The following is a 25783-nucleotide window of genomic DNA, read 5'->3' as shown; positions in this document are numbered from 1 at the left end:
ATTTAAGAGTAGGTAATTCGGATGTAGGTAATTTCTCTTTTGAAATTACCGAATCTGTATAATTCAGTCATTTTACCGAATCGGTATTTACCGATTTGGTAATTGCCGTTGATTCCTATAAGTCTTCAGGCCAATAGGAATCAATGGCAATTACCGAATCAGTAAATACCGAATCGGTAAAATTACCGAATTGACAAGGGGGCCAGGTTGTCACTTTGACAGCCTGTTGCACCCCTGATTCTGACTTATGTGCCATTTCACACACATAAATGGTCTTACGACATGTATGTGTGCCACATGCCACAAATGTACATGCACAGATATGCATGTACACAGGAATTCATTATTTACCTCCGAAAGTTTTATAAACTTTAAATCGTTATATCTACGTATTTATTGTACAATATAAAGGAACACATTACCTGGGATAATAAAGAACATGTTTATTTTAAACTTTTAAACAACGTATATAACTTTATTTAAACAATTATAAATCTCACGAGGGTGCGTACCACGTAAGCACATCATAAGATGACGTAAGCACTCCGTAAATAAAATGTAAACGCAACATAAGCTTACGTGAGCACTCCGTAAACGCTCCGTAAGCTTACGTCCAACCATGTGACCTTATAACAAAAGATTTTATTGGTTTATAATACTTCCTACTCTAATTCTTGAAAGACCCCTCCCATCTTCATCATTCTTCTTTGGCTTTCGAGGAAGCAACACCTTTTTTCATCAGCACTTTGCTCTTGAAAAATCTACTGAAATGGCTGAACAGCAGGAACCTGAGAAACCCCTGGAACAGAAAGAGAGTCCATAGTACGGACATTTTTTAAATACCCAGAAAAATAAAAAAAGGGAAATGTGCCTTTTGTCACATGTAAAATCTGTGACACAGTACTTTCAAGAGGGGATCCACAGAAGAAGTACAGCTTTGGAACTTATAGCATGGAACGCCATGTCCGGAATATACACCCAAACAATTGGAGTAAAGCTGTAATGAAAAGATCAGAGGAGCAGGGCTCTGCTCCCAGCACTTCTTCTGAAGCAACAGCACCACCAATGCAAGCATCAATGGTTGCAAATATCCAACCTGAACATAAGAATTTGATGATGCAATGCATTCGTTGCCAGAAACTAATAGCCTTTGGACAAGAGCATTCTGAACACAAGGAACTTGAGGATTCTTCTACTTCATCTTCAGAAGAGTTTGTTCCTAAAACCCCTAGAAAACAGAGAGAGTCCATAGTACGGAAATTAAAAAAAAAAAACAGAAAGAGAGAAAAAGGTAAATGCGGCTTTTGTCACATGTAAAATCTGTCACACAGTACTTTCAAGAGGGAATCCACAGAAACAGTACAGCTTTGGAACTTATAGCATGGAATGCCATGTCCGAAATATACACCCAAACAATTGGAGTAAAGCTGTAATAAAAAGATCATCAGAGGAGCAGGGCTCTAATCCCAGCACTTCTTCTGAAGCAACAGCACCACCAATGCAAGCATCAATGGTTGCAAATATCCAACCTGAACTTAAGAATGTAATGATGCAATGCATTCGTTGCCAGAAACTAATAACCTTTGCACAAGAGTACATTCAAGTTATCCTGCAAAAAAACAGGAAGCACAGGTGCATTACCAGGAGCATTTTTTATTTTCTCTGAAGATTGTCTTCTGGATGAATCTTCTAATTGAGTCCTCTTGATTGATAAAGCTTGCTTATAAAGTCTTTGTTTGCAGTTCTTGGTAGGCATAATCTATTATGACTGTAGATATTTACAATCTGTTGAAAAGAAAAATATGACATATTACAGACCACTACCAACATAGCACATAGCAATTACATTAACTAAACAATATAAACACTAGTTCACATCTCTCTTTGTGTGTCTTATATCACTCTCTGCCTGCACCATTTCCCTCTTTGCATGCCTCATCTCACTCTCTCCTTCCACCATCTCTCTGTTTGTATGTGTGTGTCATCTCAATCTCTGCCTAAACCATCTGTCTGTTTGTGTGTGGGTCTCATCTCACTTTCTGTGTCTAAAACTATTTACCATACTAAATGTTTTTTGTTGAAATGTCTGGCTTTAAGTTTTTTGACAAGGAACACACTGAGTGTATGTGAATTAAGGAATTATATTTTCATCTTTTTCCATAATGTTAGCTGTGTGTGCTCACAATTTGTATCTTTTAGCTTACTGGGTAGACTTCTTTTTAAAGTGTTTCTCATGCTTGAATTCAATGCTGGTACAGAGATAGTGCTAATAGTTTAATTTGGCTTGTAAATATGCTCCTTTTTTACAAGCGCCTTGCGCAACCTTTAACATGGGTGCAAGCAGTGAATATATGGAGAGGGATAGGAATAGCAGATAGAAAACAATATGAAATGGTGTGATAGATGCGTAAAGGATTTTACTAATGGCATCAATTGAGATACAATATACAAAAAAGAGGGGCATATTTACAAGCCTCTTGCGCAATGTTTAACATGGATGCAAGCAGAAAATGCATGCAGAGTAATAAAATTGGCACACAGACAAGAATATGCATTACGCAAGGGGTTTGTAAATATGCCAATGAAACCATTACACTATCTCTATACCAGCATTAATGTTAAACATTGCGCAAGGGGCTTGTAAATATGCTAATGAAACCATTACACTATCTCTATACCAGCATTCATGTTAAACATTGAGTAAGGGGCTTGTAAATATGCCTCTCTTTTTTGTATATTCTATCTCAATTTATGCCATTAGTAAAATATTTTACGCATCTCTCACAGCATTTCATATTCTTATCAGTGTGCCAATTTTATTACTCTGCATGTATTTTCTGCTTGCACCCATGTCAAACATTGCGCAAGGGGCTTGTAAATATGCCCCTCTTTTTTGTGTATATTCTATCTCAATTGATGCCATTAGTGAAATCCTTTACGCATCTCCCACACCATTTCATATTGTTTTCTATCTGCTATTCCTATCCCTCTCCATACATTCACTGCTTGCACCCATGTTAAAGGTTGCGCAAGGCGCTTCTAAAAAAGGAGCATATTTACAAGTCCAATGAAACCACTACACTATCTCTATACCAGCATTGAATCCAAGCATGAAAAACAATTTAAAAAGAAGTCTACCCTATAAGCTAAAAGATACAAACTGTAAGCACACACAGCTAACATTATGGAAAAAGATGAAAATATAATTCCTTAATTCACATACACACACAGCGTGACCCTTGTGAAAAATATTATAGCCACACATTTTAGAAAAATCATTTAGCATGTTAAATCGATTTAGACACAGAACACTGCCCATTTCAATATGCACTACATTACATTGCTGGAACCTAACTCGTTTCAAAATGTCATTTCTAATATGCACCATTCATTTTTTGAATGACTAGGCTTGTAAATATGCCTCTCTTTTTTGTATATTCTATCTCAATTTATGCCATTAGTAAAATCCTTTACGCATCTCTCACAGCATTTCATATTCTTGTCTATGTCCCAATTTTATTACTCTGCATGCATTTTCTGCTTGCACCCATGTCAAACATTGCGCAAGGGGCTTGTAAATATGCCCCTCTTTACCTTATATTCCATCTCAATTGATGCCATTAGTGAAATCCTTTATGCATCTCCCACACCATTTCATATTGTTTTCTATCTGCTATTCCTATCCCTCTCCATACATTCACTGCTTGCACCCATGTTAAAGGTTGCGCAAGGCGCTTCTAAAAAAGGAGCATATTTACAAGTCCAATGAAACCATTACACTAGCTCTATACCAGCATTGAATACAAGCATTAAAAACAATTTAAAAAGAAGTCTACCCTATAAGCTAAAAGATACAAACTGTAAGCACACACAGCTAACATTATGGAAAAAGGTGAAAATATAATTCCTTAATTCACAGACACTCACTGTGATCCTTGTCAAAAATCTTTAAGCCACACATTTTATCAAAAAACATTTAGCATGGTAAATAATTTTACACACAGAGCACAACCCATTTAAATGAGCACTACACTACAATGCAGAAACCTGACTCGTTTTCAAAATACAACAGTAATGAAGCCCATATTATGCTTCCCAATACTGCAAACAGCACTCTCTCTATATTACACACCTTTAAAATCGCTTTTGAAAATATAGATCTGTGTCAAACACACAGCAGATTTTCTTAAGCAGAATCTCCAGGTCAGCCAAGTATCACGCATCAGGCGTGACACTAACGCATTTCAGTGTGGTGTTCCGCATCACCGCACTGAAATGCGTTGTCACGCATAATGCATGAGTCTTACAGTGGCCACTTTGGGGCTGGCAGGCTGTTAAAACTGTTTCGTGTGGCAGTGCGATGTGCCCCCACTGCTCTCACAGGCTTGCAGTTGAGCTATGCAGGCTGCTCGCAGGGTGACTCACACTGATACAATGTATCACCATCCCCGCATAGCAGCCGGCCAATCATGTTGTGCGTTTGAGGCGGGCGCGAGAGGGACGTCACATCCTGCTTCCAGGTCCGGAAAGTTTGCAAAAGAAAGTGCCAGCTGCCTAGTGTTTTGGAGGGCTCCGCAAATGTATTCAAATATGGCGCGCATGCAGTGTCGCGCTGCTAGCCGCAAGCACAGCTCCCACCGGCGCTGCCGTGCGCCACCAGCCCTTTTACTTTACCCCTCAATTGAATAATGCCAGACCTCAGGGAGCCCGGGAGGAGTGAGTGACCCGCCCCGGCTTGCAGCGCGGCCGCCAGGAGAGTCTGCGTATCACTGGACGCCCAGACCCGGGACTCACTGGCCTGCCAGCATGGAGGGTGACTATAATTGAGGCGACCGCCGGCGGCCGGCAAACCTAAATTACCGCGGTGCGCAGTGGCTTGCGGCCTAAGTGAGCCTGTAGCCACTGCCTTACAGAGAGAGGGCATCGCGTGGAAAGCAGTTCGAGCAACACCCGCCACACTCCTCTAGACTACTGCCCAAGTAAGTGCCACCATCCTAAGCCTGCGCATACAGTTAAATATTATTACCGCCGGGCGCGACCCTCACTGTGACTGTCACTACAGTCTCAGCAATGGGCCCGCGTATCAGGCATTGTGATCATCCAGAATAATTGCGGGAGAGTCTGGAGACCCCGTGTGGCTCGCCGCCTGACCGCCGGCAGTGGGACTGTGAGACCAAGAGATAGAAGTAAGTAATAAATGGCCAGGTAGCCGCCAATGACGTACGTGTGGTCATCTGTTGTGAAGTTTCTGAGCGCAGAGGATTACACCGGCCTCTTCACGCAGCTGCTGAGCCTCAGAATCATTACAGAGTGTTGAGGCCATGCTGAGGCGGCCTGTGCAAATAATTGCCGCTCGCCTCAAAGCAGTGAGTGCAGCCTGCAGTGTGAACTCTCTCTCACACTGCTTGACCTACAAATGTGCTTTCACTGATGGTGCTAGCGCAGGATGCAATACTGGTGACATCCAACAAATTACTTTCAGTGCGGCCACCGTCGTAGTTAAGTCAGTAGAGCTGGTGTTGTATTAATTCGCTCTGTGACTGTCTATGTAATCTGGGGCTGGGCGAATTACGGCTCGCTAATGATTTTATATTAGGATTGAGCAGTGCATTGCTGAAGTCTACTGTATTCTAATAGTTACAGCGTCCTGATTGCACTAGTGCGCCATACTCCCTCTCCTGAGGCCTGCTAATGTCCGTGCTGTCTGCGGCGGCGGCTCGCAAGTCATCTGACTACTGACTCTTTCACTTGATATAAAATAATATGTATTAAAAACAGCCTACAAGGAATTAATTTGAGATATTTAAGCAGCTGGCATCAATTAGGCTATCTGAGAAGATCTGTGTTTTGGGGGCCCTCAGTAGCATTAGCGTGCAGTGCCAGCACTGGTGCCTGTTCTCCATTAATATGTGGCAAATAGTTGCCTTTAACATCTGGTACCTTTCTCGACAAACCGGGTCCCGATGAATTGCTGCTGCCGCCCAGTGCTGGCTGTGTTAAATTACAGAAAGACCGACACCTGTGTTCAACTTCCTGCCCTCGACACACAAGTGCAGGTAGTGCCCTTTCATTTCTGGTGCTTGCTTTGAGGCAGTTTTAAAATCTTTAGGTTTATCTTTGCTCAAATGTGTGTAATTTCTATATTTATACGTTTCGCTCACCTTCATTGCTTGATTTTGCTCGTGATAAACTAAGTGTCACTCATAGTCGTTGAAATGTCACTCATAATTGCACTGAGATTATAAAAATGTCACACATGGCAATCTGAAACCTTGGCAGCTATGAATCTCTGAAATGCAGCTCAGACACTGAAACCAGAAATGACACACTTTCCCACTCATTCTTCACACATATCTCAGGTCTTAACCAATGAAATGTCTTCCCACACTATTTCAAAACTAAACTAACATTTCAATTGGTTCTACATTCCCACTCTTTCAAACTCACATAATATTCACCCATCCCCCTAGTGCTCATTCAACCTGTTACCATGGTAACTCCCACCTAAGGAAGAACAGAGTTTAAAAGTTCATCATACTATGTTGCAAATGAATACAGCAAGGTTGTTAGAGCTTTCAATATAACAGCTAATCAAGTGCAATGTTCCTTTCAATGACCCTTTCTGAACCATTAGAATTGCTTCTTTTGGAGGAGCTTGGCGGGCATCCGTGATGGCCGCGTGAGCACAGCGCTCTCCGGACCCCCGCCACTCCCGGCATGATATCCTGAACATATCCTGACTCTTCACGAGGATTTATGTAGAGGACGCTGGGCTGATCTTCCTGTGATTTTTGGAATTTGATTTGGACCCGGGCCGCCGAAGATATGGCGATTTGAACTTTCGGGGTCCGCCCTTGGGATGTGCCCGGGACTGGGTGAGGTTCTCTGGCCGACTCGGAGTTGAACAACAACGGCAGGGGGATTGGACTTGTGGGTCCCCCTCTTAAGTTTCGGTTTCGATTCTGCCTCAGACTGAGACATCTGGCAGGGGAGTCTGGCCTGGGCTGGGTCCGGCACACGGTACGGCTGTCGGGCCTTTGGCTGGCTTATTCTCCTTTCAAGCTGGTCCTCTCCTAGTGGTACCCTTGCAGCGGCCTTCTGATCCCGACGCCCTACTTTCCTGTGGCCATTTCCATCGGGTCGAGTGAGTCTCCTGGTGGCGCGGTTTCCGACATGGCGGGCAGAGGGGACCGAGAGACACGAAAGACCAAGACGCCCCTGCGTGGGGGCCCGGTCCAGTCTAACGTTATGGACCGTTACACCCATGCGAAGGGGTCCCCCGGAGCCGCCCTGCCTGGCCCAAGTGCGGTTGATCACATCGTGGACGCATCAACGGAACCGTCCTTGCAGGACATCATGGGCGCCATTTCTGGCATAAAGGAAACGATAGGTCAACAATATGAAGCTTTGGCCCACAAAATCGACACCGTGGCCATTGATGTGAACTTGATTCGGGCCGACCTATCTAAAACCAATGAGAAGGTGAAGTCATTGGATCTCAAGTCATCCAGCCTCACGGCAGACGTCTCGGAGATACAGACAGAGATTGGCAATCTCCGTAGGGTGAACGATTTCATGACCCGGCGCTTGGAGGACTTTGAGAACAGGGCACGTCGCTGTAATGTGCGTGTGGTCGGCGTTCCGGAGAATCCAGAACCGCACTCTGTTGATCTCCTGGTTGAGGACCTGATCCAGAACTACCTCTCTCCGTCTGGGCTGAGTAAGTTCTTCGCAGTGGAGCGTGCCCATCGTGTTCCGGGAGGCCAGGGTAAGCCTGGCGCCCCGCCGAGGCCTATTGTTGCGAAACTCTTCCACTATAGGGATCGGGACGCTATCCTGCAGGCATCACGTGTGAAGGGCCCGGTGGCCTTTGAGAATGCCACGGTGAACTTTTATCCGGACTTTTCTCAACAGGTGCAGAAACAGCGTATGGGATTTCGTGGAGTCAAGAAGCGTCTCCGGGACATGGGACTGCGCTACGCTATGCTTTTTCCGACTAGGCTGCGAGTTGAGTACAATGAACGAACCTTTTTCTTTGATCGGCCTGATTCTGTGAATGACTGGCTGGACTCCCTGCCGGACCAACCTCCTGCGGCTGAGTCCGTCGCCCACCCGGGTGGTGCTGAGGGTGGTGTAGAGAGCTGAACTGTTTGTTTCTGCCCGGGTCCTCGTGTCAAGTAACTTCTTCTGGGGTTCTATGCCCAAGTGCCTCTGCTGTCTGAGTGATCTCTTTGTTATTTTTCTTGTTGGGGTGGCGGGTGGGTCAGAGCCTTTCCTCCTCCGGGGTCTTTTTGTAGAATGGGGGTTCTTGGGCGACAGGCACACTGCATGTTGGGGTGGCTTCTTAGCTTCTTGCAGGGGTGCAGGGTGGGGGGTGTTTTCTTGATTGTTGGGGGATGGGTGGATGGGAAGTTTGATGTTTGTGTGTTATGTTCTCAAGGCGATTCTATCCTGCTACTGATGTTTTTTGATGTCATGCTCATTGGAGGGGTGTTGCGGCGTTACTTTATGGGATGGGGGGTAGCGGGTTGAGGTTTATTACGTGGAATGTCAATGGTCTGGGGGATCGCATTAAGCGGGGTGTGGTGTTGCGATGTATACGACGTTTGTCTCCAGATATTGTTTTTCTGCAGGAGACTCACTTGGTAGGCAATACATGTCGTGCAATGAATAGGTGGGGCTATCGCCTCACCGCACATTCGGGGTTTACCACGGGTTCCAGGGGGGTGGGTATCCTTGTTCGGGCTTCCCTCCCCCTAGCTATTGATGATGTGATCCTCGATGATCGGGGGCGATACGCCGTCCTCGTGGGTCGCTATGAGGGTCGAACTCTTTCCTTGTTTGCCGTTTATGTGCCCCCCGGTCTACAGACCTCTACCTTTTCCGATCTGGGCCGTGTGTTGTTGAACCTCCCTGATAGTACTCTCTTCATAGCAGGTGACTTTAATTCTGTGCTCTCCGGTCTACATGATCGTCACCCCCCTAGGGACACCCCTTTATCCCAACAGTGGCTGGGTGGGTTTCTGGATACGTTCGGCTTGGTGGATTGCTGGAGACTTATGCACCCTACTCAGCTTCAATACACTTTCCACTCTGGGGCCCATGGGAGTCTGTCTAGACTGGATTATTTCCTGATGCCTGCGGCGCAGTCGCCAGCGGTTCGTGAGATTAGGCACCTTCCCCGGGGCATCTCTGATCATTCCCCGCTCTGGCTTTGTTTTGAGGTGGGGGTGGAGGCGGCGGGCCGGGTGGCTCCTATCAACCCATGGTACCTCACCTCCCCCGAGACCCGCAATCTCTTGATTAAGTCTTTGGACAATTATTTTTTGGACAACGAGGGTTCCGTCTCCTCTGCTGTATCCCTGTGGGAGGCCTTTAAGACAGTGATTCGCGGGCAGGCCCTCGCCCTTATTGCCGAATCCAAGAAGGCGAGGAATCGGGAGGTGGTAGACCTTGAGAGGGAGATTGCTGATATAGAGGCTGACCTAGAATCGAACGTTACATCTGATAAACTCCACGCCCTGGGTCTGAAGCAATTTGCTTATAAGTCTTTGGTCACAGATGCGGCTAAACTGATGTTTCGGGAGCAACAGGGTCGTTTGTATGATGTGGGGAACAAAGCGGGTAAATTACTGGCATGGTTGGATAAGACGGAGAGGGCGAATCGTGTGGTGCCTGTGATTCAGACTTCGAGTGGCGTGGGAGTGACAGACCCGGTTGAAATAGTTGAATGTTTTGCGGATTATTTTCGTGCGGTTTATACCCCTGTGTCTGAACGGGATGTTGATGACTCTCGCCTTTTGTTGCGTGATATAGCTCTGCCCAGTGTCTCCGATTTAGACCGAGTCTCTTTGGAGTCCCCTTTTACTACGGACGAGATAGCAACGGCCATTCGCTCACTCCGTTCGGGCAAGGCTTTGGGCCCGAATGGATTGCCAATTGAATTGTACAAGCTACGTCCTGACAAGGTGGCACCCTATCTTCGTGCCATGTTTTTGGAATCCCGCGAACGGGGTGTTCTCCCATATGATCAGCGTTTGGCTACGATAGTTGTTATTCCCAAAGAAGGTAAACCTCGGGACCTTTGTTCGTCTTACAGGCCCATTTCCCTTTTGAATGTTGAACCCAAGGTCCTGGCTAAGCTCCTGGTAACCCGCCTCTTGACGGTCATTAGTGGCTTGGTTCATCCGGATCAGTCTGGATTTATCCCACATCGCAATACGGCTCTCAATCTATGCCGTCTCCACGGAGCTGTTGCGAGGGCGGGGCTACTGACGGAGCCGGCCATTTTGGCTTCGCTGGACGCCTCGATGGCCTTTGACACGGTAGAGTGGCCCTATCTTTGGGCAGCTCTTGAGAAATTCGGTTTTGGGCCTGAGTTTATTGGTTGGGTGAAGTTGTTATACGCCGAACCCTTGGCACAGGTAGTAGTAAACGGTCGAGTTTCTGTCCCCTTCTGTCTTGGTAGGGGGACCCGTCAGGGGTGCCCCCTGTCTCCGTTGCTTTTCGCGCTTGCTCTGGAACCGTTGGCTGCGTGGCTTCGATGGGAACCTTCACTTAAAGGGATCCGTTGGTCACCGGATTTTGAAGACCGCGTCTCGCTTTACGCGGATGACATTCTTCTGTATCTTACTTCCCCGCGTAAATCTTTAAATGTCCTATTCGACGTTCTTACTTCGTTTGGTGCTAACTCGGGTCTGGTTATTAATTGGGCTAAGTCCTGTGTATATGTTCTCTCGGGTGTTTTGCCCCCATTACCGGACAGGTTTCCCATCCAGGTTGTCCACTCTGGCTTCAAATATTTGGGGATTTTTATCACGCTGGACTCCTCACTCCGGTTCGAGCGTAACCTCCTTCCCCCGCTTCTTAGACTGCGACTGGATGTGGCCCGTTGGCGTAAGCTACCCCTGTCTCCTCTGGGCAGGGCTGCCCTTTTTAAAATGATGTCTTTGCCGCGATTCCTATACGCGCTTCAAAATTCTTATGACGACATTCCCGCTACCTATTTCCGGGAGATCGAGAGTCTTCAAAGGCAACTGATCTGGGACGGGCGTCCACGTATCGCCCTTGCAAAACTTACTATTCCTTGGTATGACGGGGGCATGGCGCTCCCCGATATCAAGAGATATTATTGGGCTGCCCAGCTGTCTGCCATTAATCACGTAATGTATTCCCCGGGTCGAGATCCGGCCTTTGAGATGGATAGACTCCAGCTGCCGGGAGGGGATTTTAATAGAGCGCTTTATTCCAGATCGGCCGGGCGCCATCTTGTGGGCCCGTCCAGGATCGCAGTCAATGTGTGGCGCGCCGCGAATGTGAGTTTGGGATGGGAGAACCGACTGACAATGGCGACCCCGCTTTATGCTTCTGAACGTTTGGGGTGTCTCTGGTCTACTAAGGGCTTTGACCGCTGGGATATGATTGGGATATGTAAAGTGGGTGACATCTGTGTGCAGGGTAGAGTGAAGTCTTTCCAGGCCCTTAAGGCAGAATATGACTTGAGTGATAGAGAGTTTTTTCGGTATTTGCAGGTTCGGCACGCCCTGGCCTCAGTTCTGACTCCTGATGTGACCCTGCCCGAGTCCTCTCCCCTTGAGGATCGTATACTGGATGGACACCTGCCCGATAGCACTATCTCCCTTATCTACAAGAAACTTATTAATAATCGCGCTGACTTATTGGTCCGACTTCGGGAGGTTTGGGTCGATGACGGATTGGACTTGGATGACGAGGATTGGCAGTCGGCACTCTCTTCTCCGAAAGAGGTCGCCATCCCCGCCCGTCTCCGTTTGGTTCAACTTAAGATCCTCCACTGGGTGTATGTAACTGGTCCGCGTCTGGTTGTGATGGGTTTTTCCCCGGATGGTTTATGTAAGCGTGGTTGTGGGATGAGTGCCACATTTCTGCATATTCTTTGGGAGTGCCCGGTGGTAGCAGCCTACTGGATTGATGTGCTTGCGGTGATGGCTGTTGTGACTGGTATTACCCTGCGGCCTGAGGCCCGAAGATGCCTGTTGAACGTGTGGGAACCCACCGACTATTCTGTGGCCCAGACCAGATGGGCGACCTTGGGATACATGGTCGCGAAGCGGGACATTGCGCAACTTTGGGGCGCATCCAGACCTCCCGAAGTTTCGGTGTGGGAGGATAACATGGACTGGTCCATGTTCCGAGAGAAGACCGTCTATGTGGCTAGGGGCAGACCCAGGACGTGGACGAAGATTTGGGGTCAGTGGAATGCATATCGTGGAGATATTTGTGCCCCTCCCCTGGTTGTCGCTCCAGATGTGACCCTATCTCCCTAGGCTGACATTCCCGAAAATTTTTCATATGGTTTTAGGATTTTCCTGCCCTCCCCGCTGCCCCCACCCCCCCGGCCATGCCGAGTCTCATTGCTTTGCTTTTGTCTTCCTGACTAGTTGCTTTCCCCTCCGCCTCCAGGGCTGACTTGATTACTGTGCATTCGCCTTGTTTTAGAGTTTGTTGTTTTTATGTTTATTATAAAAAATTGTCATGTCCTGTCCTATGCTTGGAGCAATAATTGGTACCTTCCTTGTGCCCGGCCACGGGAATGATCGTTCGCTACTTATGTTGTGCGTTGCTACTAGCGGCCAGCCCGTGTGGTTGTAGGCCCATCTCTGTAACTCTTATTTTATTGCTCAATAAAAGTTTTTGATAATAAAAAAATAAAAAAAAAGAATTGCTTCTTTTAAAAAACAAACTATGCACCCTAATATGCTCTTTTGCATTTTCAGAAAGCACCAATCTTTTCCTAAGCTTCAAGTGCAGTGAATGTCCTCTTTTTTTTTCTAAACTGCAAGCTTTCCAACTGCCAATTCATTTACATCCCTCATCTGAGTACCACCAGATCTGCCTTGAACATGCTTTCAGTATGGTTTGTAGGACACAGCTTTGTATTCTGGTCTAAAAGGTATGCAACAAACAGAGGAATTTTGAACCTTGATTTACCAAATGTGGAAATTTTATGGATTGGCCAGAGAGGATTGAGATGTCACCAATTGATACCATTGGTGAAATCCTTCATGCATGTCCCACACCCTGACCTCATAATTGTGCACTCTGGTGGAAATGACTTATGCACTTTGACTGGGGTTGGTCTGGAAATGCTATTGAAGGACATCTTTGGACAATTGATGTCGCTTTTTCCTCAAACTGCCTTTGTCTATTCCAATATATGCCAAAGGCAAAAATGGAATTGGTCCAATCAATTTTGTCTGCAGATTGAGAAAGCAAGGAAACATGTAAATAAATCTGTTTCTGCATACATGAGAGACTATTGAATGGGTTGTATATACCACAACAACTTGCGTTGCAACATGCAAGGCATCTATAGGACAGATGGTGTACATTTCACTGATGAAGGGAACAGAGCCTATCTCTGTAACATCAGACTCTGCATTGGTACTTACTTGTAGGTACCAAAAAAACACAATGAACACAACGGCTCTTTTTAGAGCCAACTAACATGTAAACACTCAAATATCATTTTTAACTTTATTTTTTGTATTAATTTTTACCGAGGTCCGAGCACTCCCCATTGGTAGGATGTTGGTAGGCTCCTCATTTTCATTCATCATTTTATGTTAGTGTACTATTAAAAGAAAGAGAAACAGCGCTTAGGAAGAGTGAGATAGGGCAGAGAAAAACTATTAAACTCTATTAGAAGAGTCACTACTGTGTAAATCTCACACCAGAAATTGAACACCAAAATTTCCTCACAAACTACCTCAGACACCTTAGTCACAAAATGGCTGTGTTTCCCTCGACAGTGTATACTATCAAGCAAGAATTAGAAATATAAAGCACTGCATCTGATGTTGCCCTACTCAATCCATAAGTATAACAGAAAAACATTAAATAACTAACAGAAAACATTTTTCCTATTAACTTAAAGTGAACAACAGAGTTCTCCTTACAAATTAACAACTCACCTTCTAGAAAACTGTTGAACAGTAAATTCTGTCTCAATCTCACACCTCAGAAGTATACCTCAAACACTAAAATATCAAAATGGCTGTGTTTCCCTCTCATTTTTCATACATATTCAAATACCCAGCCAATCACATTTTATCACACACAAAATCAAAACCAAAGTAACATTTTAATTGGTTCAAATTATCAACACTTTCAAACTCACATAATCTTCAACCTACCCCCAATGCTCTCTACCAATTACCATACTAACTCTCCACAAAACACCTACCTAAACCCAAAGGTGAAAGAGTCATCACTCAATGTTGCACTTAACCAACATCTAAACACTGAAACTTGTTATTTTAATGTATTTCTTTTTTGTCTTTTTGAGCCGCAGTCCGCGCACGGTGCGCGGACCCCGCGATTTAAAAAAAATGTTGGTTTTTTTTTCAACCTTCGGGGTCCTTTACAGACCCCATGACAAAACCTAGGGGGCTCAGGAATCTCTACCCTGCCTCCTTGTCAACTATTACACTTCTGTTTACAACCACTATCATCTGCCACAAAAACAAGATGGCGGACAACACTTCCTCATTTCGATTGACTGGAATGTTGACAGACGTCCAACAGCCAATCAGAATTCCGTGCGCGCACGCTAAGGTCCACGCACGTGCAAGGACAGTACAAGGACGGTGCAAGCCCGTGCGCACACTGTGTCCCGCCTATAGATATATAATTTGAAAAAAGTCAATTTTCTCAACAATTACTGAAGGGATTTTCACCAAATATACAAAAGGCACTTCTGCATTCCAGGCTCTACCATTTTGCCAAGTTTGCAGTAATTCCATTCAGCCATAGCTGTGTCTAAAGGTCCTATGGAAAATTGCATTGGACTCGATTTCACATTCAATTTTCTCAAAAACTACTGGAGGGATTTACACCAAACATACAAAAGGCACTGCTGCATACCAGTCCCTACCATTTTGCCGAATCTGGTGTAATTCCGTTCAGCCGTTCGAGCTGTAGCCTTGTCAAAATGTCCCTATGGAAATTAACATGGGGAAAACACGTTTTGGGACCCCCCTTTTTTCTCTGCCCCCGCTTGATGAATCCCCCCGAAACTTTCAGGGAAGGAGCGGAGCGCAGCGAGGCAAATTTAAGCACAATTACAGGCAGATCCCTCAATTGGCGCCAAAGTTATTCCCAATAGAATGTTCGGAATTTCCTATGGTAACTAGGTCCTAACTATATATACCTACTGGCGACCACCAGTAGGTAATATATACACACACACACACACACATGTGTACATGTGTATATGTGTGTGTGTAATTAATATATATAGAGATGGACACATGGGTAAACGTACATATGTTCATTTTAAATTGCATAGTAATATGTTTTGAGCAGGCAGAGGATCTTTATATTTCTACCCATCAACCACTATTTGTGCTAATGCTGTATGTAGGATGCCGGCTCTTTATTTAGTATATCAAAACAAGCTAGATATACTAGCTGTGCATAGAGTCCTGGGGTGCCCTCACGAGTGGACAGGGCTTGCTTTAGCAATCCTAAGGTGCTCTTCAATCAATCAATCAACCTGAAGGTTAGAAGGTCTTTGGTCTGCTGTAGGCGGATGGGGAGGGTGTACCACGTCTTGGTGGCGTGGTGCCAGAATGATCTGCCACTGGCGGTCACTCTTCGGATGTGGGGGATGGTGGCGAGGGCGTGGTCTCCGGAGTGGAGCTGGCGGGCGAGGGTGTAGAGGCTGAGTCGTCTGTTGAGGAACGCTGGTCCGGTGTCGTGGAGTGCATTGTGTGTGTGGGTGAGGAGCTTGAAAGTTATCCTCCTGTCAATGGGGAGCCAGTGCAGGTCTTTCCGGGGTGTGATGTGGCTGTGGCGGGGGATGTCCAGGATCAGGCGAGCTGAGGCGTTCTGGATGTGTGGAGTCGTTTCAGGAGTTTGGCCGGGGGTCCCGCGTAGAGTGTGTTGCCGTAGTCCAGTCTGCTGCTGACGAGGGCCTGGATGACTGTCGTGCTAGTTTCGGTGGGGATCCACTTGAAGATCCTGCGAAGCATGCGGAGGGTGTTGAAGCAGGATGAGGAGACAGCATTGACCTGCTTTGTCATGGAGAGTGTAGAGTCGAGGATGACCTCTAGGTTTCGTGCCTGATTGGTGGGTGTAGGGAATGCTCCTAGTGCCGTCGGCCACCAGGAGTCGTCCCAGGCCGAGGGGGTGGAGCCGAAGATGCGGACCTCCCGTCATGTCAGAGTTCAGCTTCAGTCGGCTGTTCCTCATCCAGTCGGCGACGGCTTTCATTCCTTCGTGGAGGTTGGTTTTGGCGGTGTGGGGGTCCTTGGTAAGCGAGAGGATCAGCTGGGTGTCGTCGGCGTAGGAGATGTGTAGGTCGTGCAGTCGGGCGACGTGGGCCAGTGGCGCCATGTAGACGTTGAACAACGTTGGGCTGAGAGATGAGCCTTGGGGTACGCCGCAGATGATTTTGGTGGCTTCGGAGTGGAAGGGGTGGAGGTGTACGCTCGTGGTTCTCCCGGAGAGGAAGGAGGTGGTCCAGTCCAGGGCCTTCTCTTGGATTCCGGCGTCGTGGAGGCGTGCTCTTAGTGTGCGGTGGCAGACTTTGTCGAAAGCGTCTGACAGGTCCAGGAGGATGAGGGCTGCTGTTTCTCCGTTGTCGAGCATGATCCTGATGTCGTCGGTGGCGGCGATGAGGGCAGTTTCGGTGCTGTGGTTGCTGCGGAGCCCTGACTGGGATGGGTCCAGGATGTTGTTCTCTTAGTGGAAGCTGGTCAGTTGTTTGTTGACGGCCTTTTGGATGACCTTTGCTGGGTACGGGAGCACTGAGATGGGTCAAAAGTTCTTGGGGTCCGCCTTGGGTTTCTTTAGTAAGGCGTTGATCTCTGCGTGCTTCCAGCTCTCCGGGAAGGTCGCTGTCTCGAAGGAGATGTTGATGGTTTTCCGGAGTTAAGATGCGATGGTGCTGCTGGCTTTGTTGAAAATGTGGTGGGGGCAGGGGTCTTCCGGGGATCCGGAGTGGACGGTGTTCATGATCTTGATGGTGTCGTCGTCGTTGATGTTGGTCCAGGCGGTTGGTGGTCGTGGGAGCGGGGGTGTCGGCTGTTGCCAGGGTGGTGACGGCGTCGAAGCTGTCGTGGATGTCTGCGATCTTGCGATGGAAGAAGGTGGCCAGCGAGTCACACAGGTCTTGTGACGGTGGGATGTCGTTGGTGTTGGAGCTGGGGTTGGAGAGTTTCTTCACGATGCTGAAGAGCTCTTTGCTGTTGTGTGCGTTGTTGTCTAGGCGGTCTCCGAAGGCGGTCCTTTTAGCAGATCTGATGAGTTGGTGGTGTCGGCGGGTGGCGTTCCTGTGGGCTGTGTAGCTTTCCGGTGTTCTTTTGCGGGTCCCGTTTTTTCTAGTTTTCAGCAGGTTTGCTTGGAGGCCTGGAGGTCTTCGATGAACCAGCTAGCTCTCTTGCTGGTGTGGGTGTTGGTTTGTTTTTGAGCGGGGCGATGGTGTTGAAGCAGTCATTGATCCATTGTTTGAGGTTGCGGGCTGCGGCGTTGGGGTCGGTTGGGTCTGTGGGTGGGCTTTGGGCAAGGGCGGCAGTTAGCTGGTCCTCTGTGATCCTGCCCCAGCTGCGGCGAGGCATCTGCTGGGTGCGGTGGTGGGTGGTGGGTTTCCGGAAGGTGAAGTGGATGCAGCTAAGGTCGGTCCAGTGGAGTTCGGTGGTGCGGTCGAAGAAGACGTGGATGCTCGCTGAGAAGATGGGGTCAAGCGTGTGGCCGGCGGAGTGTGTGGGTGCTATGACGAGTTGTCTGAGTCAGAGGTTGTCGATCAGGGTGGAGGAGTTGGCTTTGTCGTTATTGTTCTCGAAGTGCAAGTTAAGGTCCCCGAGGAGGATGTAGTCCGTGGAGGCGTGGGCATGTGTGCTGACGAGGTCAGTGATGGAGTCGCTGAACTGCAGACGGGGTCTGGGGGGTCTGTAGATGAGGGTGCCTCTGAGGGTGGTGTTAGGGTCGGTGTGGATGTGGAGGTGCAGGTGTTCGGCGGTGCAGAGGATGTCTGCATGTGTCGAGATTTTGAGTATATCTATGGACGATGGATATTCCTCCCCCTATTCTGTTGGTGCGGTCCTTGCGGGTGATCTTGTAGCCTTCCGGGATGGCTATGGGGATGTCAGGTGCCGAGGAGGGGGTCAGCCAGGTCTCCGTCAGGGAGGCGACGTCTGGGGCATTGGTGTCGAGTAGCTCCCAGAGTTTAATGGAGTGTTTGCAGGCGGAGCGGGTGTTGAGCAGGATACATCTGAGGAAGTTGGTTTCCATGTTGGGCGGGTTGGCGGGCCGGATGCTGGTGAATCTGCAGTTCAGTCAGGAGAGGGTCCTTGGGTGCGTTTCGGGGTGGCCTGGCAGCAGGTGCGAGATCGTCCGGTGTTGAGTGCGTGGAGAGTGCTGGGGTCGTAGAGGAGGCGGACGTCGTGGTGTGTGCGGGGGCCAGGGTTCCTGGTGCTGGGCGTGGTCCAGGCGCGGACGGGCACAGATGGTCTTGCCTTAGGTGCGCCAGCGGCGCACCCGCTGCGCTGGCGTTCAGCGTCCGGCATATATGGGGAGGTGGGTGGGAGGCGGGAGCAGCGAATGAGCAGTGAGCAGTCGGGGGCGGGGCCGCAGGGGGCACAGCGGCAGGGGAAACGAGTGGCACAGAAAGCAAAAAGGGGCACAAAAGAGGGGGAAAACAGTGGCAAAGAAGGCAAAAACAAGGCACAAAAGAGGGGGAAAACATTGGCACAGAAGGCAAAAACGAGGCACAAAAAGGGGGAAAACAGTGGCACAGAAGACAAAAACGGGGCCCAAAAGAGGGGGTAAAACAGTGGCACAGAAGGCAAAAACGGGGCACAAAAGAGGGGGAAACATTGGCACAGAAAGCAAAACGGGGCACAAAAGAGGGGGAAACAGTGGCACAGAAGCAAAAAAAAACGGGGCACAAAAACGGAGGATGAGCACACTTACAAGCAAGTCCTCAGCAGCGGCAGCTGGGGCAGGGGCACACAGGCGGAGCTGTGCGGAGGGGAAGCGACCTACCTGGAGGGTCAGGGGTCTTCTACAGGCTAGTATGATTGAGCAGCCACAGGCACAGAGAGGGAAGCCTGGAGGCCCTTTTGTGGCTGGAGATCTCAGCCGGTCAAATTGGTAGCTCATATCGGCGTTACCTGCAGGATTCCCTCCAACTTCTCGATATAGAAGAAATCTGGACCTCTAACCCATCGCAGCAGGTACTTAAAACCCATACCAAAAGAAACGTCCGCCTCTGGTCCTTCCATTCTGATAGAGCTCCACTGGTTCAACGTAAGCATGCCTGGACAGTTGTATCAGGATTCAAGCCAGGGACCATGGGACCACATCTGTCATGTACATATTCATTGCAGTGGAAAAAAAGATTTTTGGCCCTTAGAATGGGTGAGTGGCCATTTCTGTATCACCTGCCGGGTTGGCGACGTGCAAACTCAAATGTAATGTGCAGAGGCTGCGGGAGCAGCACAGAAACAATTGAGCATGTGGTATGTCTCTGTGTTGTAGCTCAAGACGACCGAAGGAAACTGTTAAAGGGCGAATGGAACAAACTAGGCATTCGCACACGCCGTCAGGCCATTCTTGCATCAATGAACCCAGACAATCCACAGCTTAACATCAGGTTCACCAAGTTTGTTACAGCAATAGCAAGAACATTTATAAACATTGAGACTCTGCGAGCCACCAACGGTTAACCATTAAAAAAAACAGATGAAGCCCTTCGCCCATGTTGTGCCCTCATCCGATTTCTACAATCCTTTGTATTACTTTAGAACAGCTGACATTGGCTTCGGCATATGGACCGACCTGTTTTTCCTGGAAATCCCTTAAAACACTGTATGTGGGGGGCTCATTACATAAATGGACCAACACCCCAGGAACCCCACCACAAACTATGAACTATATCACTAAAGTAAATCAAATGCTGCTTCTTATAAGTAAATGTCTGTATTTGACCCGATTAGATGGAAAAACTAGAACGGATAATTAAGGTTTACAACTACTTTTTTTAACAAGCTATTACGATTTTAAATTGCTTTTTCCAATGAATTTTATCTCTTATTCCCATTGTGATGGTATAAATGTAAATATTTTAACTATTCATGACAAATGTTTTAAAGTGCTCCCATGTTCACTATTGTAATGATTATTATTAATCGAACAATAAATTAACTTCTCTCTCAGCCACAGGCTTATTAGAGGGGAGTGTTAGAAATCCGTAAATACACACAATAATCAATAAATGAAGTACAGAATTTAAAAAGGAGATCCACACCAATTTATAAAAATAACACGTATCTTTACCATAGTAGGTATGAAGCAAACAGGTTTTTTATACTTTAAATCGGCTATGAATCACTTTGCGGCAATGTTAACTCAGCAAGAAAACATATGCTGCATACGACTTAGGGTACCCTTCCCCGGGTCTTCAGGTGAGTATGGGGTAAGTTCCAAGGCAACACCAACGGGTCACCTAAGGAAGCACTGGAGCATCCGGTTGCAGGGTTATGTTTTTCAGTGTTGGGTGACTTTGATACTTTAAATCAGTATTGAAGCACTTTGTGATAATTTCAACCTCTGGGGGGGAAATATGTATTGCATTCAAGCACTCAGCAGCAACTTGCAGAACCAACCTTTGAGACTTAAGGCGAGTATGGGGCGAGGTCCAAGACTGCACTAACAGTTCTCTTCAGGCAGCACTGGGCGGCCGGGTGCAGAGGTGCCTTACAATGCTGGGTGCCCCATTTCAAGTCTATGGAGGTCGGTATGTTGGAAAAGGGGCTGCAGGCCTGGACTGGGGGACCAGTTGGGCTGAACCAACAAGTGGGCTCAACTCTTGTGATGCTCAGGGACATGAGGGCGGCTGGGGCACCGAGAACCTGCTGAGCCGGCACCGCGGATGGTCCTGTGACCGGCCCGCACCACAGCAGAGGATTTACAGCGGCACAGGGGAGCTGAGGGAGGCCCCCCTGCCCGCTCCACGGCAGAGACGCGAGTTGTTGAGCCGGCTGCTGCGACCGACGGGGACTGGAGCCGCCCGCACCACAGCAGAGTAAGCGCGGCGGCCTCGGAGGACCGGGAGGCCCCCCCCGCCCGCACCACGGCGGAGACGTGGGCTGTTTAGCCGATTGCTGCGACCAGCGGGGATCACAAGGGACACAGTGCCGTCCACAGCGGTGGAATCGCAGCGGCATTGGAGGGCTGGGAGAGGCCCCCCGCCCCCCTCGCCCGCTCCATGGCAGAAGGGGAAGCGATCAGCCCACACCACAGACCTCAGACACGGCTGGCTAACGCCGGAGGCTGGAGGGTCAGAGACATCGAAGGGCTGAGAGAGAGGCCCCCCTCCCGCCCTGTATACACTTTGATATACTTGGATTTAACATTGCAACAGTAACAGGACATTCTCTGCTGGCAAACTCAACATGCACACGGTGCAGCTGTTATACAAGGTATTTATTTCACCCCACCCGCCTGCTCACATCCTAAACTTTCTCCTTTGTTCAAAATGGCTGGGGCCATAAAACTGTAGCAATAAATCCCACCGATGCCTCTGATGTCCATGAGGATCTTCAGCTCAACTCCTCCACACAAGTCCACCAGAAGTAGAGATAAGCCTCCCTCTCAGCATGCTATGAGCAGTGCCTGCTCTAACGGAAAGTGAAACTGCCCTTCCCTGTGCTCAAAGTAATAGCAGCAGACAGAGGACTAATTTCTCTATCTCCCCTAGCGGTTCGGCCATCTTAGACTGTCTATCCTTGGCGACCATCATGGACTAGTCATTCCTCACGTTAAAATGTCTGCCTTACTACAGTGGTACTTTATGTATATATATGCCTAGTTGTATCTTGCACATCTCACTTTTTCTACAACTGTAATGCACCGACGCTACCTCATATATTTACATCATATGTTTATACGCAAGATTAGGATAGGGTGTCTGCCTTTTACGGTGGTATTATATGTCCATACTCCTAATGGTATCCTGCACATCCCACTTTTTCTTCACCTCTATGCACCAATTGCTACCTCATATATTTTGGTTGCTCACTAGTGTCACTTTAGGTCTCATATAATTTTGGCTGCAATTGTATTTTGCTACTGATTCAGGTACCTCATTTATTCTTGACTACTCACTATTGTTATACAGCATATAAGTTTTGCTGCAACTCTATTTTGCTACTGATTCATGTACCTCATTTATCTTGGAGCACCCATTTTGACTACTCGCTAGTGTTACTTTTGTTTCAGGTATTTTACCGTCGGCATCGGTATTGCAGATTAGTATATCATCAGTATCATACCTATACCTTATTCTGTACATGTTTGTAACCCACTACGACTTCACTGTAATCCACCGACTAATTGCTCATCTAGACCTGCTACATTTAGGTAACCTGCTCCCATTTCAAGTTTTATTTATTTTTGCATGCACCTATTACTACCTCATATACTTTGGCTGCTCATTAATGTCATTGTTGTTCCATGCAACTGGATATTAGTTATGTGTCTGTATTCTGCTCCTGTATATCTTTATTGTGCACCCTACAACTGTGCAACGCGCACACACTACAGTTCTTATCCCCGTTTACACTGACTACTACCACACACACTTTGGCTACCCACTAGTGTCACCTTCATTCCATGCAACTGGCTGTGGAAAAGTAAAATTTTGCTATGTTCTGTGTCCCTACGCGTCCTCCATCATATGTTATCTGTGCATGATTAATATGCATATGTTATTCCCCATGTTTGATTAAAGACGCAATTATAGTTGTGTCCACCTCTAGTATGCCAGTTTCCAGTTCTCGTGAATAATACAAATATCAGGCCTATGTAAAGCTACCTTGCCACGTTTCTCAGTGTGCACGTTAATGCATTGTAAAATCTCCGTTTCTAGGCCTCAAAAGGGCCTGGACACCAGATTCAGCTCCTGTCCCCTGAAGCCTCGCTGAGGAGCGATACAGCCCCCACCTGTATCCTCGACCCTTCACTTATTTCCTGCATCGCAGTGCCCGGCCCAGCTTGGCTCTGCCTCTGAGTCTGCCAAGTGTTTGTTATGATTCGAGTTATCAGTACAGCCCTCCTTCTCTGCATTCCTAAGCTACTGAATCGCATCAATAGTTTCCGTCATTGTCTAGCTTTTACGTCTCTATGTAAGAGAAGTACTGCATTTAGTGGTCATTTAATATTCTTCATCACGCACTACATGTAGAATAATGCATGCTCCAGTCTTAGAGTCTGTTAGCCTTTCCCCTCCTGACTTCTAGTTTATATCAACATGTTCTCCAAACATCAGATACTAGATACTGCTTAGGTACATGTCGCCCTGACTCTCCAGACTTCAGTCTCTGCTCCTAGCACAGAGTTCATAGCCCCCAGCTTCTCCTAGTAACACGTCATCGCCAGTTTGCGCGCACCATCAGGTTAGAGGTCCCGGCTCCTTAGGTAGCCCCCTCCATGGGTTCCGCCCCATTCATGACATATTCTGTTACGTTTGCATCACATGTCTATGTATACGCCCTGTTACACCTACTTTCACCCTTATCTTTCGCGACTGCTACGCGTCACGCTTTCTGCTCCACCCACTGCTACGCCTATTGCAATGTAATGCTATGTGTTTGCGTTATGTATATATGCTCATGTACTGTTATTAAAAGTTATCCTTCCTTCCTTCCTATGCTTCCCTTGTCCCGATCCTGTCCCCGGCAGCTGCCATCCTATTCCCGTGCAGGTCGTCCTGTTCCTGTCCTTATGCTATATTAAACCTGCAAAAACTCCTACTACCTCGAATCTTGACTCTTATTTATTGAGCTATCTGTTATTCATTTATGCATTCAAAAATAGGGTATTATTTATTTATTTACCACATAATGGCGCCCGAACAGGGACTTGCCCTTTCCCCACGCGTCGGTGAAGCCACGCCGACCCCCTGACCCTCTGCAGTCGTGACGGAACTCTTCTGCGCACCGGCAGATATTTCTGCTTCAAGTATCCCTCAGGCCCACGGAGGAGACGGAGGAGGCGGTCCCGCATCCAGACGAGACGGTGGAGGAACGCGGCGAGTCCCGACCAGAGCCCAAGCCGAGAGTCCAAGGTCCGAGGTATCCGGAGGTCCACCCGTAACAGAAGTCCGAAGTTCGTCCGTCCGGCGTCCAAGCAGTCCAGTCTAGTCCGAGGCCTTCCGTTCTTGCTGCCCGGTGAGTACCGTTACTGGGGTGGTATCTAGACAGGGTCAATCTAATTGTCTCTGGTCTGTGGGTTGGTGGTACACAGACTCACAAACGAAGTGTCCATTTCGGTGGATGCGGGTCCTGACGTGTCTCTTGATGAGACCGGTAAGTTTCGTACTGTTTCAGCAGTGCATCTAGTTTCTGTTCTAGTCAGTTCTGTTCTCGAGAAAATTCATGTATTCTGTGTTCCGTATTCCAGGTGGTATTTCTGTTCGAACTGTTATTTTAAATGTTCTTCATGTATTTTAATGTCGTGGTATGAATGGGGAATAAGTATCGTGTTCATTGTGTATTGTATTGTGTCTAGATTACAGTTCAGTCATGCCCTTGTTTTCCAAGTTACGTCAGTTAAAAACTAGAAAGGGTCTGCTGGAAGCAGCAGTTCCAGTCCCGCCTAGGGACAGTCCAGGTCATTTTATGTATCAGAAGCATGGCATAAGCGCCATATTGTATCTAGATTTATGGGTCGAGTATACCAAACAGTTAGAGGGAAAGTATAGATGGCCTGTGTCAGGCACATGGGATGCCGAGTGCATCATGAGAGTAGAAGAAGCATTATGGAAAAAGAAAGCCAGACAGTCACAGAAAGATGCCATCGAGTTATGGCGCAAAGAATCTCATAAAAGAACCGAAAAAGAAATCAGAAAGTCAGAATTAAGTAGAGAATCCTTAGAACGAGCCCAAGAAAGGGAATTAATCTAGATTGGTGAACAAGTTAAAACCGAACAGTCAGACAGACAGAGGCATGCTCTTATTAAGGGTATGTATCCTCTTCTTGCCGAGGGCCTGCCAAAAGCGACCCCGGAGGCATCCAGTAACTTTCTGCCACCATTAGTTCCGACCAAGCTACGTCACAAACAGACCGCAGCTGATATTTTCATTTCGTCCTATTTGGACGACACAGTCCCAGAATATGCAAATCCTGTTCGCGCTCCGCCAGTCCCTGTAAATCAGGCACTTCCCGTTCCTCCAGACACCGGGGTACCCCTTGCAGTACCTGCTACGGCCCCCCTGGTCCAGCCCGCCATACCAGTTCAGCCCGCATTTCAATTTCCTGCCACACTAGTACGAAGAGGATCAGTCGACGATTCTAGTTTAGGGGCCGCAGGAGGAGGTCCTCCTCAGACCCCGCCGCCACATAAGCGTTTAACGTCAGCCGAATTACATGCACAAGCGTCACAGCGTACGCCCAGACATCAGACTGTAGCAGAAATAAGAAAAGCCCTTAATGAATGCGGCTATGATCCAGTCCCAGGCGAGGATAATATGGTTTTATATTCATTTCGCGTAAGAAAGGTGGCCGAGTATCTAGTCACCCTACCGAATATGAAAGAAGACCTAGACAGAATATATCGTTTCATCCGTACAGGGGATGATCCAGAAAGCATTAGCGAGGCCATGTCTCAAAGGAAAGCCGAGATCCAGCTCATGATATTAAAGTTTCTGATTAACTGTCTAATAAGAGAACAAGATTACCCGTCTAAAGATCCGGCCGAAATGAAAATCCTGACAAGGTGGAGTGATAATATAGCCGAGGG

General features: G+C 47.6%; 1 long non-coding RNA gene across 1 annotated transcript in view; it reads right to left on the bottom strand.

Moving 5' to 3' along the window:
* Positions 1–1303: 1303 nt before the first annotated feature.
* The window catches only part of LOC144825006 (uncharacterized), a 176675-nt gene continuing 152195 nt past the window's right edge, over positions 1304–25783 (bottom strand). The window contains exon 3 of the long non-coding RNA XR_013609236.1: positions 1304–1785. This is a non-coding gene — a long non-coding RNA (uncharacterized LOC144825006). The remainder of the gene's footprint in view (positions 1786–25783) is intronic.

This window comes from Lissotriton helveticus, chromosome 3_1 (assembly GCF_964261635.1).
Source record: "Lissotriton helveticus chromosome 3_1, aLisHel1.1, whole genome shotgun sequence".
Classification (NCBI taxonomy): Eukaryota; Metazoa; Chordata; class Amphibia; order Caudata; family Salamandridae; genus Lissotriton; species Lissotriton helveticus.
This window is presented reverse-complemented; position numbering and strand designations above follow the sequence as displayed.